The following is a 27,937-nucleotide window of genomic DNA, read 5'->3' on the forward strand; positions in this document are numbered from 1 at the left end:
CATAACAAATTGAGATAGGGTTTTCATGCCTCTTGTTGGTCGTGTTGCCATGCTAATCTACTCCATCCCAAATGTAGGCATGCACCAATGACTTCGAGAGCAGGTCCCCGGAACATCTTGCTCTTGTGATCCTGTACTAGGAGAGGGCAATTGGGTTTTCGAAAGCGCTACACCTGATTGTTCACATTCGTGGGTCACCTTCCTTCCAAGTTAGGCAGAGACGCATCACACATCTGCTTCGACCATTCTTGGATAACTTGTTGACAATAACATTACCTCGTCAGCAACCACAACTATTTTCATCTACAAACGATTACATATTTCGATCTACTCCCTAATTATGGTTGCTGCTACATGTATGATGTTGTTCAATCCATCTAGTATGCTAGAGGTATACATGCTAATAATTACTTTAATCATGATTTATATTGTAGAGTTAATCATGAAATTGTCTAATATTCCCAGTAATATTCAAATGTATCCAATACAAGTAAAAGGACATAGTCCTATTGTATTGTCTCTGCTAGTCTTCGATCAAACTTGGATATGCTCTTCCTTGATCACTTATCTCTTTTCGAAGTTAAATAGCTTGATTGAGAGTCCGAAAAGGAAAGCAAAAAGAACAGCAAATAAGACGACCACATTAGCGACTACCCACAGTAAGTCCTGATGGTACCCAAAGTAGCTTTCTACAAACTCGGATACTCGCACTCCATTATCAAACTCTTCTGTTACATCTCCAAACTGTGAAGTGACCAGACCATTGAGTGTCCATGCAATAGGGTTGAGCCAATAGTACCATCTCCACCATATTGGGATTCTCTATAGAGCAAAGTAGCCAGTTAACATAGTATCACTTTTTGAATAAGAGTTTGAATAATATTTGGAAAAGAAGGAGAAATTTTTGTTTATTGGTTAGAAGGGGAAGTATAGAAAGTTAAAACATTGAGAGCAACTAGTATACTTACAGTTCTTGGTATAATAAATCCCGAGAAAAGGTTCCAGAGAGCATAGAACGCCGCAGAAGCAATAGAGGCAACATTGTAGTTTGATGTCAGTCCCATCGACATCATTCCATAAAATGTGAAGTAAGCTAGAGTGAAGTACATGAAGAACAGGTACCAAAAGAACTTGGCAATTGTCCACTCGAACCCAATCATAGCATATACTAGAATACCATATATTAAGGACTGGACAAGGATATATGGAAGTTCAATTACAACCTACAAAGGGAAGGATGTTAGTTCTTATTGTTTTTTACTATTGCTTTCCACTTAGATATTTGTTAAACTATATATACCATCTTTTCTAGCTGTAATTCAATATGAACTCAATCCTTTCACTAAAAAGGCTTTTCGCCCCGCCTTATATATAAAGCAAATTACCACCACATACAATAAGCAGTTCAAGTATGGTATCAACCCACTCCAGAACACAAGAAAGAAGAAGAAAAATATACATGCTTGCGTTCATATATGATGTTATACATGAAAATGCGACGCCTTTTGTTCGTTAAACTCCATAGTCTTGTTTTTATTTGGCCTATAAAATAACTTATGACATTCCGGTTTAATAGGAATGATATAGTACTCATATCAACAAGGTGCGACCTCTTTTCTGGAAGTCCATCCTCAAGAAACCTTAAAGTTAAGCGTGCTTGGCTTAGAGTAATTTAAGGATGGGTGACCGACCGGAAAGTTGACCCCTTGGAGCAATTTGAGGATTGGTGACCGACTGAAAAGTTGATCCCAGATGCACATGAGTGAGGAAAAATGCACAGAAAAGACTAATGTTGGTATGAGGGACCAGTCTAGATCCCAGGTGCAACAGCCAAAAATCGGTGTGGGACCGGTCTAGATCCCAAGTGCAATAGCCAAAAATCGGCAGGTGAACCGGTGAGTTTGGTCGAGACATTACATAACTATAGATGAAAGTTAATGCAAAGAAACTTTACCTGTCCCAATGCATATGGCAAAGGTGAGTACATGCGAGCTGCACTTTCCCTTTAAAGACTGTGCGCTCAACAGCCACAACCGGCTCAATTGAGGTAGAGTTCTGCACCCCCATGAACAGAATTGCGGAATACATGGATCCCATGGCGTTGAATAAGTCTTGTTGATTGTGTCTGCAAGAGTAAAGGTGGGAACCATAAGTAATCTCCTTAACAACTAGTACCTCCGTACCGAATTAATCTCGACAAATCTAAGACAACTAATATGGGATGGAGGGAGTATTATATATACAATCATGTACTTCATTTAATTTATTATATATGATGTTACCTTTTTCTTCCAATACCCCAGAATATTGTCCCAAACAACAGTGCAAGTACTATAGTATAGAAGTACTTCACAACGGTATATGGAGGGTTTCTCCAGTATGACAAACTTTGCTTCCACAGGCAAGCAAAACACTGTGTGATGAAGTTTTGTGAGTATTGGGTTGGAAAGGATAGGTCGCTTGAACCTTCAGGAGGTGTGCTTAGCTCCTTTATTAATTTTTTGTTCCTCCTGAGATGCAACAAAACCGATAATATTAGTGCAAATTGTAAACAACTATTTTGTCAATTGTATTTTTCACACATATATGAACTTCGGTTGCAGAAGATCAAATTGACACACGAGTATTATCATGCTTTTACAATGGGTGATCTATGATTTCAATATATTTTAAGTCATGCATATTTGTTCAAATATATTAATTGTTGCTCTTTTTTGAAATATAAGATCTCGTGGCTTAAATCAAATTGTATCATGGCTATAGTTTTTCAGCATGACATTATTAAATTATTAAATTATGTAGTAATGAAACAAGAAAAGTACCAATATAATTCAGAATTCTTGTATACATGACTGAAGTTAATCCCGGTTATATGTTCTTGTGTTGTACTGGTAACTTCCAGCATCCATGTTGCAGGATTATGTCCGTCTTTAATCTTTCTGATATTTTCAATAGCCTGTGTAGAACCAAAACAGTTCAGTAACTTTGTTTAGTATGACACTTCATATCTAAACATAGACTAATTTATGTTTCCTTTCTTCACCTCTAAATATTGGATCAATTCACACGAGTGTCGACCTAGTGGGCCTACATAAATCTCTTCACCTCCTCGTTTCATCAGGAAGAGCTGCAAAGACACACAAACCATCGTGTATTAATACGGTTCAGAAACATTAGCAATTGCTCATATGTTGCTTTAGTTTTTTTACCCTTTAATGTGTGTACACACTCTATTTAGTACCTCATCAAAAGACTCGAATATGTTGATGCTCGGTTGGTGAATTGTGCAAACAACAGTCCTTCCTGTATCTACAGTATTCCTTATTGCTCTCATGACAATGGCTGCTGCCCGTGCATCCAGTCCAGATGTTGGTTCGTCCATGAAAATAATAGAAGGGTTAGCAACTAGCTCCACTGCTATTGTTAGCCTTTTCCTCTGCTCAGTTGACAATCCACTCACACCAGGTAATCCAACCAATGCATGTTTTAAGGGGTTAAGTTCCACTAGCTCCATTACCTCATCAATGAACATCTGCACACGGTTTCATGTGTTAAAGTAGATAGTAGATATGGTATCCCTTACCAAGATATGACTAGTAAATAAATGTGATCGACAAGCACTTCCAAATATCTTTCTTAGACATTTCAACTTAAATTCTATTGTGATCCATTTTTCACTTTACATGGCATTACCTTGTAATATCAGTTGACAATTCTTTTTAGTGAACCTTGTCAGTTGATAATATGAGTCTTCTCAATTAATCATGTTTCATATACTTTTCTAATATATGTACTTCTATACTATGAAAACATTCAAAGAAAGTTTTTTTTGTTCTTTGCAAACCTTTCTTGTTGAGGACTCAACATTGGCAGGTAATCGGAGAAATGCAGAGAATGCAAGTGATTCATACACAGTCACATTTGGTGAATGGATGTCATTCTGCTCACAGTAACCTGATACACGAGCAAAAGTTTCTTGCTTCTTTGGATATCCGGAGATTGTAATGTTGTCCTCTATGTATCCACTGGTCTTCCGTCCAACCAACACATCCATCAGTGTTGTCTTACCGGCACCACTTACACCCATAAGAGCTGTGAGTACTCCTGGCCTAAATGAACCACTGACACCTTTTAGTAATTCCAATCGGCTCTCCACCACACCTTGTGCTTTGATTTCCTACAGTTTATGTTGGATAAAGTAATGATGTGTGATGTTTTTACTCATGTATGTTCTACATATTGGACATATGAGTATAACCGTATCCTAAGAAGTTACATAAAGAAAATACCTCTGGCATGTCTACACTGTATTTTATATCATCGAATGTGACAGAGAGAGGTACAAAATGTAGGACCATTCCTTTCTTGCCTGGAATAGAATTCATAGTTGTGTGGTCAGAATTTTGTCGGTGTACTAGAGTAGGGATACCCTAGTATCCCGAACTCGTGCACGGGCAGTTGCAGCACCCCGCGGCAAGGCTTGCCGGGTGACCGCCAAGACTCTCCGTGGTTCCCTTGAAGACCATTCAAGCACAAAGTACTCAAACCAAGGCCCCGGCAAGAGGAGCTTGCCGGGAGGGCCAACCAAGGCCCCGGCAAGAGGAGCTTGCCGGGAAAGCCAACCAAGGCCCCGGCAAGAGGATCTTGCCGGGAAGAGACAAGACCCCGGCAAGAGGAGCTTGCCGGGAAGGCCACTCAAGGCATACCAAGAAAGCTTGCCGCGACGCGCCCTGCATCCCGGCAAGATCCGGCGAGCGACAAGCTTCCGGACGCGACAAGACGACGGCCGCGGCAAGGAGCTTGCCGCAGGAAACCCCCACTTCGTGCCCGCGCTCCAGCACACCTGCTAACGTGTCGCTCTAGGACTCTCCCAAGCACACGTGGCAGGAGGCCGTGCAGCTAGGGGTACGTGGTGGCAAGCGGAGATGAAGAGAAGCCCATCGTGGCAAACGGTGGCGCTCCTAACGGTCACCTTTTGCACTGTTTAGGAGACTCAGACAGGCATTTAATGCCCTTGTCCCCTGCCGTCAGAGTTAGGTAGGGTGCACTGTATCCACAGTAGCGGTAGCTGCACCTACCGCATCCTTTTCCATTTCTACCCTTTTAGTCTACGTTGCCACCTGTGGGTAACCCCTTGAGAGTATAAAAGGAGGCCCAAGCGCAACGTAGAGGGGGTTCGGCCGGTTCGGCTCATTGGAAACACCAGAAACACTCCCACGCTCAGTCTGGTAGTGTCGATCGCTCCTGAGCAAAGATTCAATACACACAAACAAGCAGCAGTAGGGTTTTACGCATCCGTGCGGCCCGAAGCTGGGTAAAACCGCCCGCATGTACTGCCTCGATCCGCTCTTTGTTCAACCTCCGCCCTCACCAAATCGAAAGGGGCTCGGTCCGCCGATCCCCATAGGTGTTCGTGGATCAGTTTCCCCGACATCTTTGGCGCGCCAGGTAGGGGAGCATCGAGATTGCGCGAACCTGATCTGGCGTGCACGCAAGCTAAATCTTCATTGTCTTCATCGACATGCCACCGAAGAAAAAGGATTCGGCGGCAGCTGTTCCGTCCACGTCAAGGCTCAGCTGTTCTTCATCGTCATGGCTCCTAAGGAGCGGGCGAGCAAAAGAACGATGCCAGTGCGGCAACAGAAAAAGCTAAGTCATGCAAAACTTTAGATATTTCCTTTCTATATAAGGTTATCCGCCTCGGAGATCTTGTTCTTTGTACGGAAAACCTGTGCACGGAGGAATCAACTCGTAGCTAGTTGCGCCCTTACTTTGTTTCGAGTCCGCTCAACAACTTAAGTGAGCTGCTAGCGCCCTTACTTTGCTTTGAGTCCGCTCAACAACTTAAGTGAGCCGCTAGCGCCCTTACTTTGTTTCGAGCCCGCTCAACAACTTAAGTGAGCTGCAACTAGTTGCGACAAGGTTGCTTGTCGGTAGCGACCCCGCCAGCAGGCTACTGAAGTTCCGCACTCGGCGCTCGCGGCAAGGGTGCCTGCACCGGCAAGTTTCCCTAGAAAGCGTAGGGTGGACGTACAAAGAGAGGTTGAACAGGAAGATAGCATGCACTATTTATTTGAGATTCCTGCATAAACCTGTATGCCAAGGAGCCTTCTCGGGGCTAGTTGCGCTCCATGTTGCCTCGAGTCCGCTCGGCAACTTGTGCGGTTGCGCTAGAACTAAGAAGGTAAACCTTTCCAGGAGGTGATGTTCCCGAATAGCCGCTAAGGGCCCGTTCCTCAAGCGCTGCTGGCTGGATCGTACGCACCGGAAAGCATTCCAGCAGGCATAGGGAATATGCAGCAAAAGTCAAAATTCGCAAGCGAGTTAAGTGCACTTCGGATGCTAATCACTTGTCATGTTTAAACGCAGCTATGGCCCGGGGGCTGGCAACGCCTTTAGGACCAATCTTTTTGGTGTCGAGAACGACGAAGTTCTTCGCCATAAGCCTTTCCGGCAACGATCTTGCCGGAAGCCGGTGTCAAGAACGACGAAGTTCTTCGCCATAAGCCTTTCCGGCAACGATCTTGCCGGGAGCCGGTGTCAAGAACGACGAAGTTCTTCGCCATAAGCCTTTCCGGCAACGATCTTGCCGGGAGCCGGTGTCAAGAACGACGAAGTTCTTCGCCATAAGCCTTTCCGGCAACGATCTTGCCGGGAGCCGGTGTCAAGAATGACGAAGTTCTTCGCCATAAGCCTTTCCGGCAACGATCTTGCCGGGAGCCGGTGTCAAGAACGACGATGTTCTTCGCCATAAGCCTTCCTGGCAACAAGCTTGCCGGAAGCCGGCATCGAGAACGTCAAAGTTCTCTGCCGAAGATAAAAGCCTTCCTGGCAACAAGCTTGCCGGAAGCCGGCATCGAGAACGTCAAAGTTCTCTGCCAAAGATAAAAGCCTTCCTGGCAACAAGCTTGCCGGAAGCCGGCATCGAGAACGTCAAGGTTCTCTGCCGAAGATAAAAGCCTTCCTGGAAACAAGCTTGCCGGAAGCCGGCATCGAGAATGTCAAAGTTCTCTGCCGAAGATAAAAGCCTTCCTAGCAACAAGCTTGCCGGAAGCCGGCATCGAGAACGTCAAAGTTCTCTGCTGAAGATAAAAGCCTTCCTGGCAACAAGCTTGCCGGAAGCCGGCATCGAGAACGTCAAAGTTCTCTGCCAAAGATAAAAGCCTTCCTGGCAACAAGCTTGTCGGAAGCCGGCATCGAGAACGTCAAAGTTCTCTGCCAAAGATAAAAGCCTTCCTGGCAACAAGCTTGCCGGAAGCCGGCATCGAGAACGTCAAAGTTCTCTGCTGAAGATGAAAGCCTTCCTGGCAACAAGCTTGCCGGAAGCTGGCATCGAGAACGTCAAAGTTCTCTGCTGAAGATAAAAGCCTTCCTGACAATGAGCTTGCCGGAAGCCGTCATCGAGAACGACAAAGTTCTCTGCTGAAGATAAAAGCCTTCCCGGCAAGCCAGTATCGCTGGGGGCTGTGAGTGCCAAGAATCGTCCACGGCAAACCAGAGTTGCCGGGGGCTGCAATATCAGATAAGTCTTTCATCCCTCATCATGCATCCTCTTATGGACTGGGGAATGCGAAACCACGTTTCTTCCCGGAAACTGCCGTGCTCCCTCGACTCTAGGCCCTGGGGCTCGTTCTCGGGGCCAAGTTTGGTCGTAGTCGCGGCAGCAAAGGGATGAAACGAGGAGACCGCACCCACCTCGTTCCTGCCTCCGTCAAAAGCGTGAGAAAGGTTGAGCGACGTGGGAAGGCGGCAGGGCCTGTTGCCGGGAGATGAAATGTCTGTCCGAGGGATACCAAGGATTTGCTCCTTGGCGTGGGTTTAGCTCGCGAGACAAATAACCCGGCAAGCATCCCCTTTTCATTAAAAAACATCCCACTCAGGTACAGTCCATAGAGGATGAAAAACATGAAAGAGAGGATTACAAGTTCTAGATACAGCTAAGGCCCGAAGGCTTACAAATTAAAATGATAAGATGCCCGTAATCCCTTTCCTGTCCCTCTCCTCAGGAGGCAGGTCAAGGAGGCGAAAAGGGCAGAAGGAGCGCCTAGGCGAGCTACGGGTGCCAGAAGACACCAAGGGAACATCCCGGGGGCCGTCCGAAGGCTGGACGGCGACGGCGGCGCTGGAAGCGGGGCTCGAAGACGGGGCGGCAGGACGTCAGCACGCTGTCGAGGGCACCACGCCCTCGTACTCCGACCTGACGGCCTTGTCGCCAGCCCTCTTCCCCTTCCGCAGCCTCCCTACGCCAGCCGCCCAAGGAGACGACCCCGGGGAGTTCAAGAAGCCGGCGACGCGGATGATGGGGTCGCCGGTGCCGCGCAAAGCGGCGCCCGACGCCTAGTCGGACCCGCCGCTCCGCCGCCCGCTACCCTCATCGTCGATGTCGCTCCCCTCCTCGTCGCTCTCGCTCGACGAGGAGCCTTCGCTGTCGGAGGAGCTGTCCACGCAGCACTTCGCCCGAGTGCCGAAGCACCCGAAGGCCTTGACGGAGAGGAGATCGCCCTCCATCAACTTAAAATGGAGGGTAAACCCCTCCGTCAAGCTGTGGATGCGGGCGAATGTCTTCCACCCTCGATCAAGATACATCACATTAGGGGCTGGGAATGCAACGCGGACTCGCGTGCCGCTGATCCCACAGCCCCTCATGTGCAGTCTCAGTGTCTCGGGCGGGTCCAACTCCATCGCGCGTGCAAACGGAGCTGGAAGCCGGAGGCGACGACGAGGCGCCCGGCGCAGCCTGACGAAGAACTCGCAAGGGTCGTCCCCAATATGGACCGCCGTGGGGGGAGGAGCCGTCGGCGGAGGTGAAGCTGACGCGCCACCCCGTCCGCCTCTTCCCCGAGCGCCTCGACCTCGTCCGCGACCTCGCCCCCTCCCTCTTCCCCTTATGGCTGGCTCTGCCACCACGGGCGCGGAAGAGGGAGAGATGCGCTGTCTGGCGGCGATCCTTGCCGCCACTGATGAAGGGCCTGGGTTCCCTTTCTCCATGGCAGATGAGAGAAAGGGGAGCAGAATCTGAAGAAAGGAGAAAGGGGCGGACGTTGCGCTCTCTCCGAATAAAGAACCACCCACGATCTCCCCCACGACGCCGTGATTGACGCATGTCGTTGCGGGAGGTGCGGTGGATACGGAGCGAGATTTGGTGTGGACCCGGGCCGCGCGTGCCCGTGCACTGTTTTGGGCCTGGCCCAACAGCGCTCGGCACCGTGTATGGCCCAGGCCTGGGGGCTCCTGTCGGTGTACTAGAGTAGGGGTACCCTAGTATCCCGAACTCGTGCACGGGCAGTTGCAGCACCCCGCGGCAAGGCTTGCCGGGTGACCGTCAAGACCCTCCATGGTTCCCTTGAAGACCATTCAAGAACAAAGTACTCAAACCAAGGCCCCGGCAAGAGGAGCTTGCCGGGAGGGCCAACCAAGGCCCCGGCAAGAGGAGCTTGCTGGGAAGGCCAACCAAGGCCCCGGCAAGAGGATCTTGCCGGGAAGAGACAAGACCCCGGCAAGAGGAGCTTGCCGGGAAGGCCACTCAAGGCATACCAAGAAAGCTTGCCGCGACGCGCCCTGCGTCCCGGCAAGATCCGGCGAGCGACAAGCTTCCGGACGCGACAAGACGACGGCCGCGGCAAGGAGCTTGCCGCGGGAAACCCCCACTTCGTGCCCACGCTCCAGCACACCTGCTAACGTGTCGCTCTAGGACTCTCCCAAGAACACGTGGCAGGAGGCCGTGCAGCTAGGGGTACGTGGTGGCAAGCGGAGATGAAGAGAAGCCCATCGTGGCAAACGGTGGCGCTCCTAACGGTCACCTTTTGCACTGTTTAGGAGACTCAGACAGGCATTTAATGCCCTTGTCCCCTGCCGTCAGAGTTAGGTAGGGTGCACCGTATCCACAGTAGCGGTAGCTGCACCTACCGCATCCTTTTCCATTTCTACCCTTTTAGTCTACGTTGCCACCTGTGGGTAACCCCTTGAGAGTATAAAAGGAGGCCCAAGCGCAACGTAGAGGGGGTTCGGCCGGTTCGGCTCATTGGAAACACCAGAAACACTCCCACGCTCAGTCTGGTAGCGTCGATCGCTCCTGAGCAAAGATTCAATACACACAAACAAGCAGCAGTAGGGTTTTACGCATCCGTGCGGCCCGAAGCTGGGTAAAACCGCCCGCGTGTACTGCCTCGATCCGCTCTTTGTGCGCTCTCCGCCTCCCACCGAACCGAAAGGGGCCCTGTCCCCATAGGTGTTCGTGGATCAGTACCCCCCGACAAATTTGATTTGTCATTGCTCCCGTCCGCAGTATCTGGTAAGCATATGCAAGTGTTATAATTTTGAATTACACCTCAACTATTGGATTAGGAAGTCACGTTATTGAGCATTTCTAGTTGTCCATTTTTTATCTTATATCTTCCTTAGATTGATTAATATAGAACCATTAATTACCTCTAGATGCCATTGTACTGTTGTTAACCCATCCTCCCGATGATGCTTCTAAAAGTTCACCAATGAGATTAGCTTGTTTTATCTTCAATGTTTCTTCAGATACTGTTGGCTGGTTGTTGTCAAATGCTGCATATAGGATAATGTATGAGATTAGAATTTACAGCGTTTTTTGAAAAAATGCAATTTAGATATCTATTTACATTCTAAATAAAATTTATTTCGGACTCACGATTGAGGAATGTGAGGCAAACACTGTATAGGATATTAAATAGTAGCACATATCCGAGCAAGGCACCAACACCAATCCAGTACACTTTGTATTAGGAAAAATCCCTCGAGATTCCAGAACTAGTCTTCCAAGTGGTCTTTTGAAACTGGGGGTTGTCTGTAGTATATCATTAATAATATGCTTTAGCCATACATATTCAGAGACATGATTGTTCATCCTTCCACAGAAGTCTATTTACCTTGTTCCAGCTATGACCTAGGAACTCATTCACCGATAGGGCATTTTGTGCATACATCAGGGGTGATATCCAGTATCCCCATATCCACAAATTCTTCACATTGTCTGTTAAATCATACAAATATTTTCATTTAATTTATGATTCACCGATAACACATCCAATGGGGGCAAACATAACTAAACTCCAGAAATTCTTTCTAAGTTTTCTCAGCTTTTTTTAACTGGGCTAACCCCCTTCCAAGTTTTCTCAACTGGACACTTCAAACATCTTTTTTAGGACTTCAGCTTAGCCACTTTTGCATACCTCTTGCCATGACGAATCCACCAGTGAGCATAAAATTTAACATGCAGAAGGAAGCGATGGTGTTTGCAATAACATGATGCCTTGCAAGGCCAGCAACGAAGCGGAAGAGTCCAGAAAATGCCTCGTTCACTAAGAAGAGCAGTAGGAGCTGTCTAAAAAATCTGTAGCATTGCATTGTTTTCATTAGCTTGTGCAACACATTAAAAAGAGCATCTTGCCCTTTATTACGAAGGGGTATGGGTAATCTCAACCGTTGATGTGTTTAGGGGGTGTACCAAAGAAAAGGTGTTAAAAAACCATTGATCTTAAAATTTCCACTTACCTTTGTATGTTGGGATCAAATCCGATACCATAGTATGTTATCCCAACCCAAATTGTTGCATTGAGCAAGGATAGGGGGGTCTTAATGATCCATGAAGTCAACGAGTATATCCATGCTAGAAAGAAGAGAAGATCTCGTTGCTTGAAAAAAACCGGGAGCTTTATAGTAGTTAGACCTACTTCTGCAAACCCATTGAACATTATCATCAAGATCCCAAAGAAGATAGCACCCATGTATATCCCTCCATCTGTTACCGAGTCACGATGCATATTGATGCGCAGAAATACGGTCATTGCAATGATCGCCAAGAGTGTCAACTAAAGAAAAAGGAGAAATAATAAGATAATGTACGCTATGTTCTTCTATACTTTTCTAGGAATACCAAAGAAATCATTTAGTGTTGAACTTCTGTAGATTTTGATTTTAGAATCATCACCTGGGTTGCCTTGAATATATACAAAAAGGAATTCCTCTTCATGAGCAATATATCTCTGTTGATATTAGCTTTGAGTAGTTCCTTCATGCTGGCACCGTATTGTGATTTTTTCAGAGCTGCGGGATGACTTTTGTCCTTGTCAAATGGCACAAATAACTCACTCCTTATAGCTTGACCAACATGGAAAGATTGAAATGCCTCCGCAAACTCCTTGACCGGAACAAATCTGTATGTCTCATCATTGTTTATCCAGTATTGTCCTTGATCTTTTATTGATGTAACCTATAAATTTCCAGTTATAGTTAGTCAAACTTTAACATGTTAGCCATTTATGATCCCGCTATTACAAAAATCCCACGTTTTGGGGATGAAAAAAACCCACAACTTATGACAATTTTCTAGAACTACTACAGCTTGCCATATTTTGCTACAGACGCAAACTGTAAGAAATATATTAATATGTTGATCCATTTGTTTCACTTGTGAGCACACATTATGCATTATGAAAATTCCTAGAAATTTAAAGTTTTATATTTTGAAGGTGATTCACGATAATGCACTTTAAAATAGACCCATATATAATCAGGGAAAACTTCATACAATAAGTTGATTACACTCACTTCTTGCAGGAAGTCAGCTACGCCTTTTCGCTTGGGACATTTGAATCCCATTATTTCAAAGAACTCGAGAACATATTGTCGAGGGCCATTATAGACAACATGACCATCTGAAAGGAGAATTATATCATCAAATAATTCATATGTCTCTGGTGCAGGTTGTAGCAAGGCAATGACTGCCGTTCCACCAATAATGTGGATTGTTTGTCGGATGGAGTTCACAATCTGGAAGGTTGTCGAGCTATCAAGTCCAGTTGATATCTCGTCCATGAAAAGGGCTCGTCCGGGTGTGACGAGCATCTCATCTGCACAACCATGTCATAGAAAGGGTGAGTTTGATTGTATAGGAGTACAAAGTAATTTAGCTATGTAATAACACATAAGCATCTTGTAAGTTTCTTACTTTCGAACTATATTTACCTGTAGTTACTCTCTTTTTTTGCCCTCCTGATATGCCTCGCAACATATTGTTTCCTATCATTATATCAGCACAGATATCCAACCCTAAGACCTTCAATAATTCAAACGAGTGAAATTAAAGAATTAGTAGTGTGATCACTTTTCATTTCTTAGAACTTTTTGTGAAATTAAATAAAGGAACTTGGTATCATTCTTATTATAATTATGTAATTCAATGTAAATTACAACTGAGCTATAAATAAGTAATTGATTCGCATGCACCTTTAGTATGTGATTTATGACCACCTCGGCTTTTTGATCTCCTGTTGCAGCAGCCTAGATAAGAAAAATGAAAGATTGATATGCATCAAGCTTTACATTTGAACGTACCATGTCTCAACCATTGAATTAAGTGAACTAGTGAAGTGAACTAGCTACGATATATTGGATTGTGTGTTAGCTAGTGTTGAGTTGAAGCAAAAAATATTCTCTTGTGGCGGTACACGCCTTGCAAAGGCTACTTTCTCATCACACACCACTTCTTTTGGACTCCGATGAGGCCCGCTAACATAGGGGACGAAGCAACTTTCTCTTTTGAGCTATTGTGGTTAGAGAGGGAATGCTTCGTTCAGATGGCGGCCAAAGAATGAGAAAAATAAACACGTGGTGGAACAAATGTAGGGTGGTGACAATTTAAAATCCGGCATATTAGACAATTCTTACGAGGATGTCTAAGAATTCTAGCTGTGCTTATAAAAAAGAAAAAGAAAGGTTCCTTCAACTTATTGATGTTTTAGATATTAAGGCCAAATGAACCCACCTCATACCGACAGAATGTGCTGCCAAACACGAGGCTGAGGTGAACATTGGCGAACTCACAAGAGAGGAATAAACCAAATGACCCGACCGTGCCAAAGTGAGGTACGTACGGGAAGGTGGCAATAATACTAAATTCTTCCATTTGGTCGTGAGCGACAAACACCCCAAAAAGAAAGCTATCCAATTAGTGCAAGACAAGGGGATGATTGTGGGGCGGGAAAATCTCAAATCTTATCTCTAATTATTATATAAGGCTATTTGGATCCTTAGTGTCCACCTTCATGTTGATGGATGAGGACATTACTCATGATATTCCACAACTTTCGCTGAAAGAGAACGTGGTTTTCGCAACGCCATTTATGGGAAAGAAGATGTTTTAAGCCATCTCGCAAATGAAGAACAATAAAGGCCATGACTAGACAGGTTCTCCATGAAATTCTACCAGAAATGTTGGGGGACTATAAAAGGATAACGTATGGCATTGTTTGTGGATTTATTTAATGGGTAATTTCGACTGTTTATGCTCAACTTTGATACCATCATGTTGTTTCCAAAGAAGGAGGACACCATGCGGATTTACACAATTTCATCCAATTTGTCCGCTCAATGTTAGTTTTTTTACCAAAGTGGGTATAAATAGAGGCTAACTGCAATGGCGCACATTGTGGTCTCTCTACTCAAATTTCATTCATGCCCTGAACGACATATCCTAGAAGGGGTGGTAGTCCTAAAGGATAAAATTCATGAGTTACACTCAAAGAAACTTCACAGAGTTATCTTTATAGTGGATTTTGAGAAAGCCTATGATAAAGTCAAATGTTCTATCTTTCAACAAGCTCTACGCATGAAGGGTTTTGATACGGCCTCACGGCAGCTAGTGCATAAGTTTATTCGGGGTTGGCATTGGGGTGAAAGTAAATGGCTACATAGCTCATTACTTTCAAGCCTGGGAGGGGTTGTTAATAGGGGATCCTATATCTCCAATTCTTTTCAGCATTGTTGTCGGCGCTAGAGGTCCTCATAGCAAGGGCTAAGGAGGGTGGAAAGGTGGGTGGTCTCATCCCGTATTTGGGTGATGGGGCGTCTCCATCATCCATTATGGCGGATGAAACTATTGTTTTTATAGAGTACGATATGGACAGGGTCGTAGATATGAAACTGATACTTTCCCTCTTTAAGCAATTATAGGGGTTTAAACATAACTTCCACAAGAGTGAAGTCTTCTATTTTGGACGTGCCAAATAATAGAAGAAACACTATAAGAAACTATATGCGCGGTTGGTAGGTTCCATTTCGGTACCTCTGAGTACTATTCATTTTCTGAAACTTACAAACAAACAATGGAAGTGTATTGAGGATATGTTTTAAAAGAAGCACAATTATTGGAAACCAAAACTCATGGCCTTTTCTTCTGATTAACCTTTACAAACAAAAAGTGGAAGTGTATTGAGGACGATTAATTCTAGTTAACTCTGTGCTCAAGAGTTTACCTATTTACATGCTCTCGTTTTCTTCTGGTTAACCTTTACAAACAAAAAGTGGAAGTGTATTGAGGACGATTAATTCTAGTTAACTCTGTGCTCAAGAGTTTACCTATTTACATGCTCTCGTTCTTCGAAATACCAAAGGGGTATGAAAATGACTTGATTTTTATCACTCCAGATTCTTTTGTTAGATTGATGAATATAAAAACAAAGTACCACTTGGCAAAGTGGGATATCCTATGTAGGCCAAAACACCAAGGGGGGCTAGAAATGCACACCTTAAAGTTAAGAACAAACACTTACCTAGCAAGTCGCTATATGAGTTTCTAATAGAGGAAGATGGTCTGTGGTTAATGTTGCTATGCAATAATAATATCTTCACTCAAAGACTTTGCCTCAAGTAAAGGCGCAACCGACAAACTCACCATTATGGAAATGCTTATTAAGGGTCAAGTCTACATTCTTTTGTAGAGGCAATTTTATTGTGGGTGATGGATGTACCATGAGATTCTATGAGGATACATGGCTGGAACATACACCTTTGGCCGTGCAATACCCAAAACTATATAATTGTTGGAAATATGCCCTAGAGGCAATAATAAAAGGATTATTATTATATTTCCTTGTTCATGATAATTGTCTTTTATTCATGCTATAATTGTGTTATCCGGAAATCGTAATACATGTGTGAATACATAGACACCAACATATCCCTAGTAAGCCTCTAGTTGACTAGCTCGTTGATCAACAGATAGTCATGGTTTCCTGACTATGGACATTGGATGTCATTGATAACGAGATCACCTCATTAGGAGAATGATGTGATGGACAAGACCCAATCCTAAACATAGCACAAGATCGTATAGTTCGTTTGCTAGAGTTTTTCCAATGTCAAGTATCTTTTCCTTAGACCATGAGATCGTGTAACTCCCGGATACCGTAGGAGTGCTTTGGGTGTACCAAACGTCACAACGTAACTGGGTGACTATAAAGGTATACTACGGGTATCTCTGAAAGTATTTGTTGGGTTGACACGGATCAAGACTGGGATTTGTCACTCCATATGACGGAGAGGTATCTCTGGGCCCACTCGGTAATGCATCATCATAATGAGCTCAAAGTGACCAAGTGTCTGGTCACGGGATCATGCATTACGGTACGAGTAAAGTGACTTGCCGGTAACGAGATTGAACGAGGTATTGGGATACCGACGATCGAATCTTGGGCAAGTAACGTACCGATTGACAAAGGGAATTGTATACGGGGTTGCTTGAATCCTCGACGTCGTGGTTCATCCGATGAGATCATCGAGGAGCATGTGGGAGCCAACATGGGTATCCAGATCCCGCTGTTGGTTATTGACCGGAGAGTCGTCTCGGTCATGTCTACATGTCTCCCGAACCCGTAGGGTCTACACACTTAAGGTTCGGTGACGCTAGGGTTGTAGAGATATGAGTATGTAGTAACCCAAAAGTTGTTCGGAGTCCCAGATGAGATCCCGGACGTCACGAGGAGTTCCGGAATGGTCCGGAGGTGAAGAATTATATATAGGAAGTGCAGTTTCGGCCATCAGGAGAGTTTCGGGGGTCAGCGGTATTGTACCGGGACCACCGGAAGGGTCCCGGGGGTCCACCGGGTGGGGCCACCCATTCCGGAGGGCCTCATGGGCTGAAGTGGGGAGGGAACCAGCCCATAGTGGGCTGGTGCGCCCCCCCCCCTAGGGGAGGGGGCGCCTCCACTTGCCTTGGGGGGCACTCCACCCCCTTGGCCGCCGCCCCCCTAGGAGATCCCATCTCCTAGGGCCGGCGCACCCCCTAGGGGGCCTATATAAAGGGGGGGAGGGAGGGCAGCCGCACCTGAAGCCTTGGCGCCTCCCTCTCCCCTGTTACACCTCTCCCTCTCGCAGAAGCTCGACGAAGCCCTGCTGCGATCACTGCTGCATCCACCACCACGCCGTCGTGCTGCTGGATCTCCGTCAACCTCTCCTTTCCCCTTGCTGGATCAAGAAGGAGGAGACGTCATCCGCTCCGTACGTGTGTTGAACGCGGAGGTGCCGTCCGTTCGGCACTTGGTCATCGGTGATTTGGATCACGGCGAGTACGACTCCATCATCCCCGTTCTCTTGAACGCTTCCGCTCGCGATCTACAAGGGTATGTAGATGCACTCCCCTCTCGTTGCTAGATGACTCCATAGATAGATCTTGGTGAAACATAGAGAATTTTTTTTGTTTTCTGCAATGTTCCCCAACAGTGGCATCATGAGCTAGGTCTATGCGTAGTTACTATGCACGAGTAGAACACAAAGTAATTATGGGCGTCGATATTGCCAATTTGCTTGCCATTACTAGTCTTATCTTGATTCGGCGGCATCGTGGGATGAAGCGGCCCGAACCAACCTTACACGTACGCTTACGTGAGACTGGTTCCACCGACTGACATGCACTAGTTGCATAAGGTGGCTGGCGGGTGTCTGTCTCTCCCACTTTAGTCGGATCGGATTCGATGAACAGGGTCCTTATGAAGGGTAAATAGAAATTGGCAATTCACGTTGTGGTTTTGGTGTAGGTAATAAAATGTTCTTGCTAGAACCCTATTGCAGCCACGTAAAAAAAACTTGCAACAACAATTAGAGGACGTCTAACTTGTTTTTGCAGCAAGTGTTTTGTGATGTGATATGGCCAAAGTTGTGATGAATGATGAATGATATATATGTGATGTATGAGATCATGTTCTTGTAATAGGAATCACGACTTGCATGTCGATGAGTATGACAACCGGCAGGAGCCATAGGAGTTGTCTTTATTTTTTGTATGACCTGCGTGTCATTGAGAAACGCCATGTAAATTACTTTACTTTATTGCTAAACGTGTTAGCCATAGTAGTAGAAGTAATAGTTGGCGAGCAACTTCATGGAGACACGATGATGGAGATCATGATGATGGATCATGGTGTCATGCCGGTGACAAGATGATCATGGAGCCCCAAGATGGAGATCAAAGGAAGCTATATGATACTGGCCATATCATGTCACTATTATTTGATTGCATGTGATGTTTATCATGTTTTTGCATCTTGTTTACTTAGAACGACGGTAGTAAATAAGATGATCCCTCATAATAATTTCAAGAAAGTGTTCCCCCTAACTGTGCACCGTTGCGACAGTTCGTTGTTTCGAAGCACCACGTGATGATCGGGTGTGATAGATTCCAACGTTCACATACAACGGGTGTAAGACAGATTTACACATGCAAACACTTAGGTTGACTTGACGAGCCTAGCATGTACAGACATGGCCTCGGAACACAGAAGACCGAAAGGTCGAGCATGAGTCGTATAGAAGATACGATCAACATGAAGATGTTCACCGATGTTGACTAGTCCGTCTCACGTGATGATCGGACACGGCCTAGTTAACTCGGATCATGTTATACTTAGATGACTGGAGGGATGTCTATCTGAGTGGGAGTTCATTGAATAATTTGATTAGATGAACTTAATTATCATGAACTTAGTCTAAAATCTTTACAACATGTATTGTAGATCAAATGGCCAACGTTGTCCTCAACTTCAACGCGTTCCTAGAGAAAACCAAGCTGAAAGACGATGGCAGCAACTATACGGACTGGGTCCGGAACCTGAGGATCATCCTCATAGCTGCCAAGAAAGATTATGTCCTACAAGCACCGCTAGGTGAAGCACCTGCTCTCCCTGCAGAACAAGACGTTATGAACGCTTGGCAGACACGTGCTGATGATTACTCCCTCGTTCAGTGCGGCATGCTTTACAGCTTAGAACCGGGGCTCCAAAAGCGTTTTGAGAGACACGGAGCATATGAGATGTTCGAAGAGCTGAAAATGGTTTTTCAAGCTCATGCCCGGGTCGAGAGATATGAAGTCTCCGACAAGTTCTTCAGCTGTAAGATGGAGGAAAACAGTTCTGTCAGTGAGCACATACTCACTATGTCTGGGTTACATAACCGCTTGACTCAGCTGGGAGTTAATCTCCCGGATGACGCGGTCATTGACAGAATCCTTCAGTCGCTTCCACCGAGCTACAAGAGCTTTGTGATGAACTTCAATATGCAGGGGATGGAAAAGACCATTCCTGAAGTATTTGCAATGCTGAAATCAGCAGAGGTAGAAGTCAAAAAGGAACATCAAGTGTTGATGGTGAATAAAACCACTAAGTTCAAGAAAGGCAAGGGTAAGAAGAACTTCAAGAAGGACGGCAAGGGAGTTGCCGCGCCCGGTAAGCAAGCTGCCGGGAAGAAGCCAAAGAATGGACCCAAGCCCGAGACTGAGTGCTTTTATTGCAAGGGAAGTGGTCACTGGAAGCGGAACTGCCCCAAATACTTAGCGGACAAGAAGGCCGGCATCACGAAAGGTATATGTGATATACATGTAATTGATGTGTACCTTACCAGTACTCGTAGTAGCTCCTGGGTATTTGATACCGGTGCAGTTGCTCACATTTGTAACTCAAAGCAGGAGCTGCGGAATAAGCGGAGACTGGCGAAGGACGAGGTGACGATGCGCGTCGGGAATGGTTCCAAGGTCGATGTGATCGCCGTCGGCACGCTACCTCTACATTTACCTACGGGATTAGTTTTAAACCTCAATAATTGTTATTTAGTGCCAGCTTTGAGCATGAACATTGTATCAGGATCTCGTTTAATTCGAGATGGCTACTCATTTAAATCCGAGAATAATGGTTGTTCTATTTATATGAGAGATATGTTTTATGGTCATGCTCCGATGGTGAATGGTTTATTCTTAATGAATCTCGAGCGTAATGCTACACATATTCATAGTGTGAATACCAAAAGATGTAAGGTTGATAATGATAGTCCCACATACTTGTGGCACTGCCGCCTTGGTCACATAGGTGTCAAACGCATGAAGAAGCTCCATGCAGATGGACTTTTAGAGTCTCTTGATTACGAATCATTTGACACGTGCGAACCATGCCTCATGGGTAAAATGACCAAGACTCCGTTCTCAGGAACAATGGAGCGAGCAACCAACTTATTGGAAATCATACATACTGATGTGTGCGGTCCAATGAGTGTTGAGGCTCGCGGTGGCTATCGTTATGTTCTCACCCTCACTGATGACTTGAGTAGATATGGGTATGTCTATTTAATGAAACACAAGTCTGAGACCTTTGAAAAGTTCAAGGAATTTCAGAGTGAGGTTGAGAATCAACGTGACAGGAAAATCAAGTTCTTGCGATCAGATCGTGGGGGAGAATACTTGAGTCACGAATTTGGCACACACTTAAGAAAATGTGGAATAGTTTCACAACTCACGCCGCCTGGAACACCTCAGCGTAATGGTGTGTCCGAACGTCGTAATCGCACTCTATTAGATATGGTGCGATCTATGATGTCTCTTACCGATTTACCGCTATCATTTTGGGGCTATGCTTTAGAGACTGCCGCATTCACTTTAAATAGGGCTCCGTCGAAATCCGTTGAGACGACACCGTATGAATTATGGTTTGGGAAGAAACCTAAGCTGTCGTTTCTAAAAGTTTGGGGATGCGATGCTTATGTCAAGAAACTTCAACCTGAAAAGCTCGAACCCAAGTCGGAAAAATGCGTCTTCATAGGATACCCTAAAGAAACTATTGGGTATACCTTCTACCTCAGATCCGAAGGCAAGATCTTTGTTGCCAAGAATGGATCCTTTCTAGAGAAAGAGTTTCTCTCGAAAGAAGTAAGTGGGAGGAAAGTAGAACTTGATGAAGTATTACCTCTTGAACCGGAAAGTGGCGCAACTCAAGAAAATGTTCCTGAGGTGCCTGCACCGACTAGAGAGGAAGTTAATGATGATGATCATGAAACTTCAGATCAAGTTGCTACTGAACTTCGTAGGTCCACAAGGACACGTTCCGCACCAGAGTGGTACGGCAACCCTGTCTTGGAAATCATGTTGTTAGACAACGGTGAACCTTCGAACTATGAAGAAGCGATGGCGGGCCCGGATTCCGACAAATGGCTGGAAGCCATGAAATCCGAGATAGGATCCATGTATGAAAACGAAGTATGGACTTTGACTGACTTGCCCGTTGAGCGGCGAGCCATAGAAAATAAATGGATCTTTAAGAAGAAGACAGACGCGGATGGTAATGTGACCATCTATAAAGCTCGGCTTGTCGCTAAGGGTTATCGACAAGTTCAAGGGGTTGACTACGATGAGACTTTCTCACCCGTAGCGAAGCTGAAGTCCGTCCGAATCATGTTAGCAATTGCCGCATTCTATGATTATGAGATATGGCAAATGGACGTCAAAACGGCATTCCTTAATGGTTTCCTTAAGGAAGAATTGTATATGATGCAGCCGGAAGGTTTTGTCGATCCTAAGAATGCTGACAAGGTGTGCAAGCTCCAACGCTCGATTTATGGGCTGGTGCAAGCATCTCGGAGTTGGAACATTCGCTTTGATGAGATGATCAAAGCGTTTGGGTTTATGCAGACTTATGGAGAAGCCTGCGTTTACAAGAAAGTGAGTGGGAGCTCTGTAGCATTTCTCATATTATATGTAGATGACATACTTTTGATGGGAAATGATATAGAACTTTTGGACAGCATTAAGGCCTACTTGAATAAGAGTTTTTCAATGAAGGACCTTGGAGAAGCTGCTTATATATTAGGCATCAAGATCTATAGAGATAGATCAAGACGCCTCATAGGTCTTTCACAAAGCACATACCTTGATAAGATATTGAAGAAGTTCAATATGGATCAGTCTAAGAAGGGGTTCTTGCCTGTGTTGCAAGGTGTGAAATTGAGCTCAGCTCAATGTCCGACCACGGTAGAAGATATAGAAGAGATGAGTGTCATCCCCTATGCCTCAGCCATAGGGTCTATTATGTATGCCATGCTGTGTACCAGACCTGATGTAAACCTTGCCGTAAGTTTGGTAGGTAGGTACCAAAGTAATCCCGGCAAGGAACACTGGACAGCGGTCAAGAATATCCTGAAGTACCTGAAAAGGACTAAGGACATGTTTCTCGTTTATGGAGGTGACGAAGAGCTCGTCGTAAAGGGTTACGTCGACGCTAGCTTCGACACAGATCTGGATGACTCTAAGTCACAAACCGGATACGTGTATATGTTGAATGGTGGAGCAGTAAGCTGGTGCAGCTGCAAGCAGAGCGTCGTGGCGGGATCTACATGTGAAGCGGAGTACATGGCAGCCTCGGAGGCAGCGCATGAAGCAATTTGGGTGAAGGAGTTCATCACCGACCTAGGAGTCATACCCAATGCGTCGGGGCCGATCAAACTCTTCTGTGACAACACTGGAGCTATTGCACTTGCCAAGGAGCCCAGGTTTCACAAGAAGACCAGGCACATCAAGCGTCGCTTCAACTCCATTCGTGAAAATGTTCAAGATGGAGACATAGATATTTGTAAAGTACATACGGATCTGAATGTCGCAGATCCGTTGACTAAACCTCTCCCTAGGGCAAAACATGATCAACACCAGAACTCTATGGGTGTTCGATTCATCACAATGTAACTAGATTATTGACTCTAGTGCAAGTGGGAGACTGTTGGAAATATGCCCTAGAGGCAATAATAAAAGGATTATTATTATATTTCCTTGTTCATGATAATTGTCTTTTATTCATGCTATAATTGTGTTATCCGGAAATCGTAATACATGTGTGAATACATAGACACCAACATGTCCCTAGTAAGCCTCTAGTTGACTAGCTCGTTGATCAACAGATAGTCATGGTTTCCTGACTATGGACATTGGATGTCATTGATAACGAGATCACATCATTAGGAGAATGATGTGATGGACAAGACCCAATCCTAAACATAGCACAAGATCGTATAGTTCGTTTGCTAGAGTTTTTCCAATGTCAAGTATCTTTTCCTTAGACCATGAGATCGTGTAACTCCCGGATACCGTAGGAGTGCTTTGGGTGTACCAAACGTCACAACGTAACTGGGTGACTATAAAGGTATACTACGGGTATCTCCGAAAGTGTTTGTTGGGTTGACACAGATCAAGACTGGGATTTGTCACTCCATATGACGGAGAGGTATCTCTGGGCCCACTCGGTAATGCATCATCATAATGAGCTCAAAGTGACCAAGTGTCTGGTCACGGGATCATGCATTACGGTACGAGTAAAGTGACTTGCCAGTAACGAGATTGAACGAGGTATTGGGATACCGACGATCGAATCTCGGGCAAGTAACGTACCGGTTGACAAAGGGAATTGTATACGGGGTTGCTTGAATCCTCGACGTCATGGTTCATCCGATGAGATCATCGAGGAGCATGTGGGAGCCAACATGGGTATCCAGATCCCGATGTTGGTTATTGACGGGAGAGTCGTCTCGGTCATGTCTACATGTCTCCCGAACCCGTAGGGTCTACACACTTAAGGTTCGGTGACGCTAGGGTTGTAGAGATATGAGTATGCAGTAACCCAAAAGTTGTTCGGAGTCCCGGATGAGATCTCGGACGTCACGAGGAGTTCCGGAATGGTCCGGAGGTGAAGAATTATATATAGGAAGTACAGTTTCGGCCATCGGGAGAGTTTCGGGGGTCAGCGGTATTGTACGGGACCACCGAAAGGGTCCCGGGGGTCCACCGGGTGGGGCCACCCATTCCGGAGGGTCTCATGGGCTGAAGTGGGGAGGGAACCAGCCCATAGTGGGCTGGTGCGCCCCCCCCCCCTTGGGCCCCCATGCGCCTAGGGTTGGGAACCCTAGGGGAGGGGGCGTCTCCACTTGCCTTGGGGGGCACTCCACCCCCTTGGCCGCCGCCCCCCCTAGAAGATCCCATCTCCTAGGGCCGGCGCACCCCCTAGGGGGCCTATATAATGTGGGGGGAGGAAGGGCAGCCGCACCTGAAGCCTTGGCGCCTCCCTCTCCCCTGTTACACCTCTCCCTCTCGCAGAAGCTCGGCGAAGCCCTGCTGCGATCACTGCTGCATCCACCACCACGCCGTCGTGCTGCTGGATCTCCGTCAACCTCTCCTTTCCCCTTGCTGGATCAAGAAGGAGGAGACGTCATCCGCTCCGTACGTGTGTTGAACGCGGAGGTGCCGTCCGTTCGGCACTTGGTCATCGGTGATTTGGATCACGGCGAGTACGACTCCATCATCCCCGTTCTCTTGAATGCTTCGGCTCGCGATCTACAAGGGTATGTAGATGCACTCCCCTCTCGTTGCTAGATGACTCCATAGATAGATCTTGGTGAAATGTAGAGAATTTTTTTTGTTTTCTGCAACGTTCCCCAACAATAATATTGTGCAACGAAAAGAGGTTTTTGTTGGTACATTATTAGGTACAACCTCGTTGAGTGTCCAGTTTCTTCGATCTTTGATCGGGGATAAGTGGATTTCATGGCTCCATTTATTAAGATAGTTGATGTAAGTCAACTTAAGTAACAAACCGAATTCTTTTGATGGCGGTTGCATTCTTCTGGAGTCCTCTTGGTACGATCTATGTATGCGGATCTCATAAATACCGGCCCCATCTTTCGTAGGACATATATTTGGAAAATGAACGTTCTGCTCAAGAATAAGATAATCATGTCGGTTTTGTATGGAGGGGCTATCCTAACGAAGGATAATTTTGGAAAACATGTGTTACAAGAAAGTAAAAAAAATGTTACTTTCTTCATCAAAAGGAAACAAATCAACATCTATTTATTTCTTGTATATTCACCAACCTTCTTTGATGTATGATTCTTTTAGCTTTCAACCTACTAGTTTATAGAATTTGTTCAGCAACTGGTTGGATGGGGTTCGTCCTAAGTTTAAAGCACACATCATGTGCGAGTGTGCACTTCTCTCTGGGATTATGGAGGTGCCGTAATGACTGTGCTTTTAATAGAACAAAGATACCAACTTATTTGCAGGTCACCTCATACGGTCCTTACTTCAGCGTGCGGAAGCGCATGAGCATGTGGCGTTTGGATTCAGCCGATGGGAGACGGTTGCACTGGACATATTCAACCGATTTGGATGGTGTTTCATTAATACTTATGTGTGTAGGCATGTTTCTTTATTATAAGTCGGTTGTGGCATTTATCCCCTGGATGTTTCATAATGTACTGCATGATATGACTTGTTCTTTGTTTATTTCAATAAATATGGTTGTGTGCATCGTAATGATGCAGATGCCGTGGGGTTAAATCTCCTTTTACGAAGAAAAAAACGATTTAAAATGTAACAACAACTGTAGTACCTTCATGTAGATATCTATTTCTGGGTCTGGTTTGATGTGTTGTTCCTTTTCTCTCCGGGATAGCTCCATTAGCAGGTCTGATCATTCAGTACAAAATTTAATAAGCTACTCAATGCGATATGTTTCCGTGATGAGTCTTGGGGTTTCCATGTTACTTGGTCTTACCAAAACGGTGACCAATTCCTTGACATTTTGCCGAGAAGTTGACTGTCTCACGGACAGTCAGTTCGGCCATGTGCAGATCATGTTGGCTGACATAAGCTGCAGATCTCCGTGGCACAAACTCATCCATAGTATGCCCATTGTAAGTTAAGTCCCCAGACATCTTTTGTGATTGCAATGTTCCGTCGTGTTAGTACTTGCACCGACAACAAAAGTAGCTTGATGAAAAAAAAAGAACCAAAAGTAAAGCGATGCACCTTAAGACTTGAAGGCAGAGTTCCGGCCAAGGCCAAAAGCAGTGAGGTCTTTCCGGCGCCAGGGGGTCCCAAAAGCAAGGTCATCCTAAAAATGGAAGGGATGAGGTTGAATGTAATGGTCTAATGGAGTTGATTTGTCAAGTGCACAGCATGTCTAGAAGTTAACTACCTGTGGGGCTTGATGATTCCACTGACATTGTGAAGGATTGGTATCTTCTGCTTCCTGTTTGGTGTTAGGTGAAGAGCATTTGCCAGGCCCTGTTTGAAGACGATCACCAGCATGCATGTATACAAATTAAGTACTACTACATTTTTCGAAGAGTAGTACTTGTGGGAGCTCTTGTGTTTGACGTACCTCCAGTAGATTGGCATAGGTGTTGAGGATGGTGGGCAGGCCCCTGCTCCCAACGTGCGCCTGTGCCTCCACGTTGAGGTTCTCGTATCTCACCTCGATCGTCGGCAGCTGAATCCCAACTCTGCACGCGACCAACAAAGAACATCACAAGTGAAGGGATGAACCAATTAATCGAGATTGAAATTATTGAATCAGTCGTCGATCGGTCCATGACGTACCGGTCGAGGCGGTCCTTGAACTTGGAGAGGAAGCGCTCGTGGTCGTCGCCGACCCACGCGACGAGCTGCAGCAGCGCGTGCTTCTCCTGGGCGCTCAGCTTCTCCACGTTCACCTCCTTAAGCCCCTCCCCCGGCATGGCCAGCACCGCCGTCCGGGCGCGGTCGTAGGTGGGCAGCTTCTCCAGCGCCGCCCATCGCAGTGCCTCCTCCTCGTCATAGTCCGGCGACGACCGCGGGAACAGGTCGCCGCTGCCGCGCGACCAAACCGAGCTCTCCCCCCGCAGGCTGCGCCCAAACGCGTGCATCTCGCCGGCATCGTCCATGGTGCTTCCTCTCTTGGCGCCAGAAATGAGATTACTCGGGAGACAGAGATCGCCACTTATATAGAGTGGTGGAGCCGAGGACGGAGAAGAAGCTAATGTACCCCTTGACGTCGCGGTCTCCGAGATCGCTGGGACGAATCCGAAGTATAGTTTATTTTAGGAAAGTACATATCTGGCACATTTGTAAAAAAAAAAACATGCCAACACCGCAACACGCATGTACTGGCATGGAATATCTCTTTATTTTAGGGAAGCACATATCTTATACCTGATCTCACGTGTGATCCGCTCTCTCCCGGTCGATAATATCTTTCTTTTTTTTTCTTTTTTTTTTGCGGGGGACGGTCGATCATATCTTTCTCCCAGCCGTCATCCATTATTATTTTTGTGCCCGCTTAGTGGAAGGGAAGAAGGAATGAAGCGAAATGAGTGGGGTGGATTCAGGAGCTTAGTGGCGCCCATGTGCCCTGATTAATTTATTGGATTCTACTAATCATTTTCTATGTAGAACTCCCAATTGTAATCACGGATCATCATGGTATACTTAAAAATGACATAAGATTATGTGATCCGCTCATCCTTTCTTCAACCTTACCTAGCATCGTTGCATCACCGCTCGACCGCACAACATAGAATAGCCTCTCTTTTTTTGCGAGAAACATTTTTTTTAGAAAAGAAGGATGACCTCCGGCCTCTGCATCTGGGAGATGCATACGGCCACTTTATTGATTATTCTTGAGGACCTTACAAAGTATTACAACAATGTGCCTGAATCCACCATCTTGGCAACATATGCCGCTACTCCTATCCAAAATGATGAAGGGGTGCTAGCTGGGCCACTACCCAAACCACTCACTTAAGCCTAACATCAAAAGCCGGAAGCCGAAACTCATTCGTAAGCCCCAACCGAGCCACATACCGGGTCTGGGGCACAATCCGGTCAGACGCACTCGTGTGTCGTCACCGCCATCTTCCACAGGTCTTCAGATCATATTGAGGCTTCTACCTTGTCTGGCTACTCTGCCATCGACGTCACCATGACGCCAGACAGCAACCTCCTCCTGCGCGAGCCCATCTCCACACGTCGGACGCCGAGTCTCCACAGCGACATGCCATCGATCTCCGCCGC

At 45.9% G+C, this 27,937-nt stretch overlaps 1 pseudogene; it reads right to left on the minus strand.

The window, feature by feature from the left end:
* Positions 1-466: 466 nt before the first annotated feature.
* LOC123191545 (ABC transporter G family member 53-like) lies at positions 467-26,808 on the minus strand (annotated as a pseudogene).
* Between the last annotated feature and the right edge of the window lie 1,129 nt (positions 26,809-27,937).

This window comes from Triticum aestivum, chromosome 2A, assembly GCF_018294505.1.
Source record: "Triticum aestivum cultivar Chinese Spring chromosome 2A, IWGSC CS RefSeq v2.1, whole genome shotgun sequence".
NCBI classification, from domain to species: domain Eukaryota; kingdom Viridiplantae; phylum Streptophyta; class Magnoliopsida; order Poales; family Poaceae; genus Triticum; species Triticum aestivum.